This window comes from Blastomyces dermatitidis, assembly GCF_000003525.1.
Source record: "Blastomyces dermatitidis ER-3 genomic scaffold supercont1.2, whole genome shotgun sequence".
NCBI lineage: Eukaryota > Fungi > Ascomycota > Eurotiomycetes > Onygenales > Ajellomycetaceae > Blastomyces > Blastomyces dermatitidis.
Genome location: NW_025544775.1, coordinates 7,636,639 through 7,645,167, shown reverse-complemented (window position 1 = coordinate 7,645,167; position 8,529 = coordinate 7,636,639). Strand labels below are relative to the sequence as shown.

The 8,529-nt window shown below is 31.4% G+C and overlaps 1 non-coding gene across 1 annotated transcript; it reads right to left on the bottom strand.

The window, feature by feature from the left end:
* Positions 1-4,091: 4,091 nt before the first annotated feature.
* Positions 4,092-4,172, bottom strand: BDCG_16561. The gene has a single exon. It is a non-coding gene; the product is annotated as a tRNA-Leu (tRNA).
* Between the last annotated feature and the right edge of the window lie 4,357 nt (positions 4,173-8,529).

Sequence of the window (8,529 nt, the reverse complement as noted above, 5' to 3'; positions counted from 1 at the left end):
GAATCAGACTCTGATTTTCTTATTAGAAAAGGCATCTGTACAGCAATAACTGTAAAAATCAAGAAATACATGTAAAATTCATTGATCTGCTGTATCATCATTATCATTCAATCATTTCTTCTTCTCAATTTCCTGAATATCAATTCTCTTGACAAATTCTTCAAATGCAGGCTTCATCAGTGACTTGATAAGTCTGTCAGCTATTTTCACTGTAGAATTAACATATTTCATCATGATTTTCTCTTTTTCAATTAAATCACAGAGAATATGATATCTGATCTTGATATAATGTATTCTTTATATTAAGAATTCTTTCTTTGCTAGATTGATTGCTCTCTTATTATCAACTCATAGATATGAGTATATTTTCACTTTTTCATTATTCATTAATCTAGTGTTATATAATATATCATTCAATCAGATTATCTTACAAGCTATCTTACTAGCTGTAATATACTCAGCTTCTGTGATTGATTTAGCAATAGATGTCTGTCTCTGCAACTGCTATAAGATTGATAACTTATTAATCAATATAACATAGTCAATAGTTAATTTGTATTAAGAATTCACTCTCACTCAGTCTAAATTATAGTATATTACAGAACTCATATTATCTTCTATCTTCTTCTTATACAATATGCTATGATTCTTCATCTTCTTAACATAATGTAGAGTATGCTTCAATGCTGTTCAACATGCCTTGTATAGATATGAGTTAAAACACAAGAGATAGTTAATTATAAACATCAGATCTGATAGCTGCTTAAGATTAAATATTACAATAATCTCAATTCTTGATAATATATTATAGCTGTAAAGTCATCATTCAATCTCTCTCTCTTATCAGGTGAGAATTCCAGTTATATATCAGTCATTATCAGAGTACTAGCTGAATTTATCTTATTCATGCTGAAATCTTCAAGAATCTTCTTAATATAACAGCTATGTGTAACTGCTAGATTGTCATTTCTCTGATATTTAATCTTCATTTCAAGATATGACTTAGTTTCTTTAATATTCTTTGTCTCAAATCTCTTTCTAATCTCTTCTAATACTCAGTGTAATTACTGTTCTTGAGATTCTGTTATCTGATAATTATTAACATGCAATATCAGATAGATCTTACAAATAGAGTAATATAGAAATCTATTATCATAAGATGATATCTTGAATCTCAATGTAGTCAGATACTCTGTTATGAGAAAATACTATATTCTTACAGCTTACTTTATTTTATATAGACTCTGACAGAGTAATTTCATCAAGCTCTCTCTGTTATACTTAACATCTGTGAGTAGTTGTATATAGATTATCTTATTCTGAGGTAATATATTATTCAAAAACATAGATATATAGTCAATTAATTTAATCTTTCATTCTTTAGCAGTTGATATAGTTATTATTATTATTATTATTCTTCAATTATAGATGTATGCAGTCAGAGACTATGACATCTACCTGAGAACTTTAGTTCTCAGGGTTTTTTCTATGTCTGTAAAGTTAACTATTGTACATTCATCAATCTCAGATATGCAAAATCAGAAAATTCCAGCTCAGAATACAAAAACTGTTCACAAATTGCAGTGTTTTAACATCTTTTGATACTTTGAAATCATTTGACAATATCATGACAAAAGAAAAGAGAGAAAGAACACAGTCTCAAAGATAGACACATTAAATAGATAGACAGAAAGAAATTGAAAGAAAAAGATACAGAAAAAGATAAAGTAAAGAGAGACTATAACAAAATAAATTATTAAAAGAGAGTGTATAGCTGTTTTAACAGACTATATCTGATTAATTTTCTTCTCTTCATATTCAGATAATTCTGAATTTAGTCATTTTCTTATAGCTGCTTGAGTTTCTGATAGAAAGTCTATTAAGTATTTAATTCCTGTCTCAGTTGAGAATATGAATCTCATATTTAATTGATTTAGATCATACTTCTCTTTCAATCTGACTCTGAGACTATTGTATAATGCACAGTGCATTATAATATGCTCAGAATTCTCATTTATATTGCAGAATGAGCATTCTATTGAGTCAAATCTATCATCAAATCTTTGTATATAAGATTTGAAATAGCCATGTCCTAGTTTCAGCTGTATTATAGATGAGAATATTTTCTTTTTACATTTAATTAAACAAGATTTCCACTTGGGTTTTATTTCAAATCTTGAATAATGTATACTCTTCTTTTATTTCTGTCAGCTTTCATTTCACTTGTCTAAATAAGATTCTTTTATTTTTCTCTTTATAAAAGATCAGGACATAATTTTTTGAATAGATCTGCTTAATTCTGCACTCTTTTTTACAGCTGAATCAGTCAATTCATTATCATGAATATTCATATAAGCAGGAACTCAGTGTAGATGAATTCTCAGCTTTGATATTCTTCTCTTTTGAATTTTTAAAACAGAGTTTAAGATCATTTCAAGATTCATTTAATCATTATAAATCTGACTATTTCTAAGTCTTTTTAAAGCAGCTTGACTATCAGAGAATATTCATACCTCTTTCAAACAATTTCCTCTTTTATGAGATTTTATTTCAATGAGTTTGAAAGCTTTCACTATTATAAATAGTTCAGCATCAAAGACTTCACATTCAGAGTCTAGATTTCAGAAATCTGAGATAAAATTAATATTATCTTCAGTATAAGCAATGCCTGTGTCTAATCTATTCAAGTTCTCATTTTTTGAGTCATCTGAATAAATCAGAATAGAGTCTTTTATATTAATTGTAGAAATTCTCTTCAAATGCTGTTCATATTCTTTCTCTTTTAATAGTTCACTTATTTATAAGTCTATACAAGATTCAAGCTTTTTTCTTCAGAGAGATAACTTCTCATGATCAACTTTTTCAATATTTAAAGAAGAAAATTAATTTTTAATCAGAGAGTATAGTCTGTATAGTTGAGAAGATATTTTCTTTAAAGAATTATTTTCATTTCAATCAAGAAATCTATTTCAATCCAGTTCATTTCCAGAGTTAATTGATAAAAATGAAGAAGAGACTCTTTCTCTGATTATATGATTTGAGCTCATCTTTACAACTCTCAGAGTATAGTTTATACAGGTCTTTTCAAATCTAATAGTAGAAGAAGAAATTGAAGCTTCAATTTTCATTGCTTTAATAGAAGATGATTTGAATACTCTCAGAATTCTTCTCAAGGCTCTGTTTTACAGACTTTGAAAGAGTTCAGTGAAATTCTCTTGATTATTTCATTAAACTTGAACTTTATAATCAGCTACTGATGTAATACAGACTATATATAACTGTCTCATAGCCTGGAAGAATAGACCTCTCTCTGTATTTGATAGTCTGATTATGTTATTCAATAGTCTTTCTGCCTTGACAGTTCTTTGTTGAATGTGATATTTAAAAACAACTTGGAGTTTAACCATACTTCTAATCATTTGACTACGGGCGCTAGCCACCCGCAGGATGCATCTTAAGCTAATTACATTTAACCCCCTATAATTAACCGACCACCGTGTCCGTCCTCTCGGGCCAGCCACTAATTTCCAGGGGCGTTAGTTAGTGACTGCCACCACTCACTTGGTGGCGTACACACCAAGCTTCCGGTTGCTGATCTCAGCCCCATTAGATGCCCATAGGCCTATCAATCAGCTGTTGTGGCCTCGCCCCGTGTTAGGGACTAATCATAGGCTTGATGACTGCAGTCCTCCCTGCCAGTATTAGGGCTTGGCAGTGAGCTTGCAGGCTTGAGCCTATCAGGGTGCCCTGTCTAGGGCCTAGATGCGCGTCTAGGCCTGCTAGTTGAGTGGTTTTCAAAATCATTCTCTGTATTTGGGGGGGAGCTAGGCTCTGATGATGGCCCTAGTTAGGAACTTGCTTAAGTAGTGTATAATCACTACATTAGGCTTGGCTCTATATTGTTAGAACCTTGACGGGTGCACAGTAGGATAGTGGGACATTGGCATCCCATGCCCGCCCTGGTGGGTGTTCGCAGGATCTCGCTTAACTAGTGGCTTGGCTTGCAGTAGGGAGTTCTACCCTGCACCAAGCCTTACTAATTAGGCTCAGCCCCTATTACATGGGGGCTTTCATGGGTAAGAAGTGGCAGGTGCCAGCGGTGGGATTCGAACCCACGCACCTCTAATGTGTGCGGCCTTGGTTACCAGTCTTACCAACTGGGCCACGCTGGCGCAGTTGATATAGTGAATAGATTATATAATGTAGACTCTGATATCACTGCAGTATACAATCTTATATAATGAATACTCTGCTATAATAAGAACTCTCTAATCACTCAATGAGCTCTAAAATAAATAATTTCTCTCTTATTATTGAATTTCTGATTATATACTTATTTATCTGTAAGAATATTCATTTTCAATGTCTTCTTAATAGTAATATATATCTTCTTCTATTCAAATATCTTAATCTTCTTTTTCATTATCTTATATTAATAGTTTCAGTCTGAGCTTCTCTAAACTTCTGTCAGCATAGTTGATCAGTCTGTTAGAATACTTAGAACAGAATCATTCTCATTAACAGAGTCTTTGAACTCTTTATTTATAACAAGCTGTATCTCATTATCTAGAAGATAGATTGAATTAATTACATTCTCTAAGTTCTTATTAATAATCATCTTCAAAACATCTGACTTTTTCTTTATAAGTCTTCTTAGAATACAGTGTTGTCATTTCTCTCTGATATTCAGAATGTTCAATTCATTAGATAATTTATTGAATTCTCTCACTGTATTTACAGATGTATTTACACTCATATTAAAAGCTTCATTAAATATGATATCTCATGCAATCTCAAGACAACATGTAACAGAATCTCACACTCAGTATTAGTGTAATTCTTAATATTTAATCAGCTGTGATTTCTTGTCATTAGTTCTATCTATAAGCTTATTCAACACTTTTAAATTCATCTTATAGATTTAACACTCTCATCTCTATATTCAATGAACAGAAGATTGCATCTCAGTTCAAGCTTTAAAAGATGTAAGTGATGTTTCTTTCTTACATTCAAATATCTTTGTTAATATTGAGAATATATTAATCATCATAATTACAGCTTGCATTGCCTCACTTCAGAGCTCTTTTATCAGCTTATTATTAAATAGCAAGCTTCTTGTCTTCTCTGTAACTATTCAATTTATACATTTCACTGAGTCATTTGATTATAATGTGGCAGATATAGTCATTTCATATGCTATTTCTTTACTCTGACAGTAGATCTTAAGTTCTTGACTTTTGAACTCTTCTTCATCATTTCAGTGTAAAGTTTCAACTCAATGTTATATAGTTATCTCAATACTTATGATAAAGTTTATTAATCTTACAGTAGATTCTCTCTTTCTTATTATAAGAATTACTCATCTATAACAGATTGTATTATTTATTATACTTAATCAGTAGCTTACACTCTCTCTAGTAAGAGTATTGTTTCTGTTAAGAAGTGTTTTTTCACTCTATGTCAGATTGATGAAGAATCTCATTACTGACTTAACAGCTTATGTCATAGATATGAAGAATGAACATGTTATTTTTATTAGAATACAGACTTTACAGAATGATAAAGCTCATTGATTAATAATTCTCATTTCTAGTCATAAATCTGCTATTGTCACGCTCCCGGCCGCGCCAAGGCCCTGTTGCGGTTACACACGGCTCATTGCTTTCATGCGGATAATTTCATTCTGTTCAAACCGGTTTTCAACTACTCTATGACATCATTCAGATATATTATAGAAAGATCTGATTAATGAATATGAGAACCTCACTTCTATACAAGATTAGCAGATTACTTTTTCTTAATAGTGAGATGCTGCTGAGATATCACTCTGACTATTCTCACTCATGAAATGACAGAAGAGTATCTGCTCATTATCTATATAAAATAGCTAGATACTGACTTCTTATAAAAGAAGTCAGTGATTTATTTTTTCTCAGACTGAAATATATATGAGAGTTACTGCATATCTTATACAATCTTCTTAGTATACTAAGTATCATATCTGTGATATTCTTATAATAACTCTGTAGTCTATGAGCTTGCTATTTATGTAAGATAGTCAAGCTTACTTATACAGCTTCTTAATAACTACTTCTATATAATATTACTGACTAGTCACTGCATCAGTTTCATCATATTACAATTTAAATCACTTAATCTGATTATACATTTGAATCAGTCAAGCTCTAACAGACTGATATAATCTCATACACTCACACTGAGACTGATCTGATCTCATTCTCTGAGAGAAATATCACATCATTCTCTAGAGTGTATATATCTCTACTCTGACAGAAATCTGAGATTTCTGAACTCACTGTATATTTTGACATGAGCTCTTCAACTGCTCTATCACTGCTACAACCTCTACACATCTACATCTATTATGAAGATAGAGAGATTAAGATCAGAGATTCTCTGAGATATAAGAGAAATATCTTATCTGAATTCCACAGCTTTATTTATATTCTTGAACAGAAATTCTGCCTTAATCTGAGCCAGTATAATACTCATAAGATATGAGTAATATACACTGTCAATCTTCTTGAAGATATCTCTGCAACTACTTGAGTCATTAAGAAGAGAGAGCTTGAGTGTATCAATGTTATTATAACTTAAGAAGAATTCAAGAACTTTCTACTGAATTAAATTGAAGATTACTACAACTGTAGCTTTATAATGATACAGTGATTCAACACATTATATTAATAAGATAATAAGAATTCTTTCAATTTCAATATAAGATTTAAAGAATATTGAGAGAAATTGACTGATGATTTGAATTAATTAAAAACACAGCTTTGTCTTACAAAGCTGACTCACAAGATACAGACAATGATATTATAATATCAGAGTTTATTAATTAATCACACTGAGCTTGTCAACCTGACTTCTCAGATCTATTTAAATAATTAATTCTCTGAGAAAAAGATTAATAAGATCTCTTCTAAGTAATTAATAACAGAATCTAAACAGTACTGTGATGACTTTAGTGTGAAGAAAGTAAAGAAAAGTTTCAAGTATTCTGATTCTTCACTCACTGTGAAGAAATACTAAAAAAGATTTGATAAAGATCTCTATTTCAATTGCAGAGCTGATAATTACTATATCAGTGATTATAAGAAGCTGAAGAAGAGAAGAAACTAAGAAAATATCTTCTCAAAGTCAACTTCTCTTCTGATAAATGTATTCACAGAAGATAAAGAAGTGTAAGAAATCCCGCTCCTCGCGGATTCTTTACCCCTATTCCTATCTCTTGTGTAATTAATAGGGCTAGCGGCCCTTGGCTACACACAACTATATAGACTGGAGTTCATGAATACTATTCACAACTCAGCTTAAATACTATTATACATTTAATTTCTACATTTTATCTTTCTACTGCAAATACTTCTAGTAGTTAAAATCACATATCACACCAAGCTGCAAACACCTGAATAATCACCTGTGAGCACTTATTCTTATATTTCAAGCTCAGTCAGTCAGCAACTGCCTGTTATGACTGAAAGAACTAGAAACTTATGTGCTTCAATCTCTGTGAACTCTACTGCAGGCATTCAGAAGCAGTCATCTGAATCATGAATAATCTCTGTAAAAGAAGTCTTAGAGAACTTATCAATTACTTACAGAACATCATTCTCTGCATCTGTGACAGAGAAACTCTTTGAACTCATGAATGAATCAATCTCAGTGAAGAACATTCTTGAGTATCTTCTACAGAATTAAGCTATTTTTCTATAAGAAATGCTTACTGTCTGTAAACATTCTCAAACTGAGTCTCTAGACATGATCTTCAGAGATACCTGCAAACTGAAAAGAAACTTTCTTAAGCTATGATCACTTAAGATCACTTATTGAATCACAATCTATAAATGCTTTTGCAAGTTTGCATTTGAAATTTACTTACAAGCTCAGCTGTGTGATATGAAAGATGAAGAAGCTGTCACCTATATAATAACAGATCTCTATTACACTGAAGTCAAGAACTGGCTGAATTATCTAGAGAATGATCATAAGAGATTCTACTGATCTATTCTCAAGATCTATCTAAAGAATAAGTTGAGAGACTCTGCAAGCTGAACAGAGAATATCTGAGCTGTGATCATCAATATTAGAAAAAGAGATGAGAAATCTGATGAAGACTACTTATAATACTTCATGAAATTGTGATATAAATTGAGATCTGTGAAAACAGGGCCCTGAAACAAGATCTGAATGATGATATTTATGAAGAAACTGAATAAAGACATGCAGAACAAGCTCATTGAGTAAGACTCTAAGTTCTTGACTCTGAAGAAACTGATGACTCTCATTCATCACTTGCAGATTACTGTGAGAGTCACAGATCTGTGAAGAGCAGATCACTGATCAGCTCTGTGAGAATCAGAACAACAGAGAACAGATTTGTCAGAAAAAGATGATAAGATACAGAGAGATTCATATCTGACTACTGAGCAGAGAGAGAGAGCTTAACAAGCTTTCATAAACAGAGTATATAACAGAGAGATCAAGAAAAAGAGACTCTGCTTC